The following is a 3,386-nucleotide window of genomic DNA, read 5'->3' on the forward strand; positions in this document are numbered from 1 at the left end:
CCTCCCCCCCCCAGGTCCTGGTGAGCAGTGGTGAAAGAGCTGCTCTGAGATTCTGTGTGTCCCTCTCACGCCCCCAACTGAGCACACATTCCTCACACTCCAGCTCCAGGGAGGTCAAGTCCAGGGGGAGCTCCTGCTACAGGAAGGGATCAGTGGCTCCCCCCCACCCCACCCTCTCAGACCATCCCCCCCTCCAACCGACACACACCCTCTCAACACATTGAAGCCGAAAATGTCTCTACTCTCCTCAGCAATCGGGATGCTGAAGAAAGCGTTCTTCAGGTCAATCACCGAGAACCCAGCTGCTGAAGCTGGAACCATTGTCAATAAAGCAGTAATATCGGGGACAACTGGAAACTGCGGGATAACTACCTTATTCACTTCTCTGAGATCAATCACGAACCTGTACACAGGCGGTTGTGAAGGATCAGTACGTGTTAAGACGGGCAAAACTGGACTGTTACAAACATTACCTGTTCTTTCTTCGATAACATCTTTATCGATCAGATCATAAACGATCGTCATAAACGCCTTTTCGCATTTGCTAGATATCTTGTATTGGGGAATACGTGGCAACCTAACGTTGGCTTTCAAAGTTATGACATACGGTGCTATCTCCAAACGACCGACATCATTAGAACCATTAGCCCAAAGTATATCAGGAAGTGATGACAATTCAGTTGGAATATTTTCCTTTGACAAATACATTGGAGAAATGACTTTCTTACCTAAAGTTGTACTCCCGAGGTAGAACAGTATAAAGTCGCATATAACCTCTTTAGTAAATCCAAACCTAACAAATTTTCACCGCAACCTGTTGTCAAAATGAGGGGTGCTTCTAATTTGCATGGGCCAACAGAAAGGGACATGGGGCTAGAGATCGGGTTTCTAACAGGGGCGCCAGAGAAACCTACTGAAACATTCATTTCGCCAGACAAAGGTGCGCCAGGAAGTTTCGAGTGCATAATAGAACTTTTTGTAGCACCAGTATCCAGCAGAAATGGCTCTGACACTCCTGAGGCAGTTACCTCGACATAAGGTCCATTCTGATCTACTGGAACTGAAACAACTCCCTCTCTTTGTCCATGGCTGTCCTAGCAATCGTTACCCTCATTTTCGTGTTCGGCGTAATAGTCGGCGTAATAGTCGTCAGCATAGTACTGAGCTGACCTAGACGATGCATTATTCTGTTGGTCAAAGCTGTTCATGGAATTCTGAGGCGGAAAAGAAGCTGTGTTCTGGGAGAAACTTCCACGGCCCCTACCTCTAGGGGCATGTTGAACACCTCTTCCCCTTACACCTGAAACGCCGTTTAAGCGTCGCGCAAGGGCCGGACAATTACTTTTGAAGTGACCCTCTTCCTTGCAATACGCACATTGATTCGGGCCATACGGAAGACGCTGATGGGAAAACTCGTTTCCTTGCGCGTTTCTCGAATACTGCTGTTGTTGCTGATAACTGGGCTGACTAGCCATACGAGGCGGATAGGCCTGCTGGAGAAGAACTTTAGTTTTTAAATCTTTCGTCTTTTTGTCTGCCTTATCTAGCTCGTCTTTGCGCCTATTTTCATAGTACTGGGCTGTAGCTAAAATCTGCGCTGACGTAGAGACAGCCCAAGCACTCTCTGAATCTTTTAGTTTATTACACAGTTCAGGAAGTAAATTATGTACGAATTTGTCTACAAACAATCTTTGACCACCCTCGGTAGCCATATCCTGACCACTATGATCGGTGAAAGTCTCCTCAAATCTCGTGAAAAAGTCAGACACATTCTCATCTTTCTTCTGCTTGCACGCAGAGAGCTTATCCCAGTTTACGCGTACTTCAGGCATTATTGTTTTCATGTACGTGATAATCCTACCGGGAAGTTCAGCTATTAACGGCTCAGGTTTAGAACCACCTATTTGTCTAGCATCTATAGCGGTAATATTAACCCATGAGTCACCTAGTTCTTGGTCATGGTCCGTATGACGAATCTTACTCCATAAAGGATGTGGGACAACATTCCCAAACAACATATCTATATCTGCTAAATTCATAATCTCCTTATAATACCCAGTCGGATTTTTACGTGGGTCAGGTAATGTCTGCTTGAGTGCCAAAACTTCTGATCTTTTCCAGGGGACATGTACCCATACACGCTGGAAATGAGGCAGAACCGGAGGAACTTCTCTCATGGGGTACTGTCTCGCTCTTTTCCTACCTGATACGTCGTCTTCGTACAATGATCTAGAGACGTTTCCCTTACTCCTATAAGAGAGCAATAACTCTATCGCTTTCTCAACATCTGCACCTACAATCATACCTTCATGGAACTTAAAGCGAGTACGCCATAGTTCGTCCATTGTGCATTTGGGATCATTTGTCTTCACATCTTCGCACAGATATAAAGAGTTGTGTTACGTGCGCCGGGGTGCGGTATAGTAAAACGCTTTGGGGATGCCGTAGCGTCTAACACATACGGTGGAGGTGAGTTTAATAAGTGGGACATTAATGGATCTATCTCGGATCTCTCCTCTTGACCTTGTCCCTTATGTGGTAACATCGGGTAGCATTTATCTACTGCTAGTTTCTTGCTCCTAAGCATTTGTTCGCTTTCCTGCTCTTCCTCGTTATCTCTGTATGCAACGGCAGCTTGCACCATCGACTTTCCTCTTTTATTCTTTTTTGCTAATTTTATTTCTTTCTGTTTGGCTTCTTTGCGCCATAAGTGAAAAGAGTCAAACATCGCCGGCCGGGCTTTTTTCTTGAACAATTTGACCTCTAGGTTATCTAATATTTCTGAATCAAAACTACCATATTGGGGCCATTTTAAAACACCATCCTTGCGGGTGTATTTTATCCACACTTCATTATATGTGATAGGACCTACGCCGTGCTTTACATAGAGCTCATATGTTGGAGTTCCAATTGGAGGAACCGGACAAGAATCCTCTAATCGGGAGTCCTTACTACAACCAAGACAAAACAAGTTTCCAAGTCTGCTAAAACCAGGCATCTTCGCTCACTAGTCTAGCTTCAAACTTCAAAGGATTATATGTTACGATATTTCTCGTGAAAACACGAGTCCTTCGGCTTTGGGGCTTGCAAGTACCAAATCAAGGCGTATCTCAAGGATACCAAAAACTAAGGACAAACTAAGGACTGGGAGACGCTCCACTTATACTTAACTGAAGTATTTGAAGATCTGTGACGTCGCTAGAAGACTCGTCTATCGTTTCGCTCTACCAAGGATCACTGGGTCCAAAACAAGGCGATAGTCAGGGCAGCAGTCCTTCGTAGCCGTCGGGACGCGGGGAACCTCGCAGCAAAGACCTTCGGAACCACGTCGACATACAGGGGTCGCTGAAGTGGCTGGCCGTCCTCTGGAATTTTCACACGAAGCT

The sequence above is a fragment of the Lissotriton helveticus genome (assembly GCF_964261635.1).
Source record: "Lissotriton helveticus chromosome 1_1 unlocalized genomic scaffold, aLisHel1.1 SUPER_1_unloc_27, whole genome shotgun sequence".
Taxonomy (NCBI): domain Eukaryota; kingdom Metazoa; phylum Chordata; class Amphibia; order Caudata; family Salamandridae; genus Lissotriton; species Lissotriton helveticus.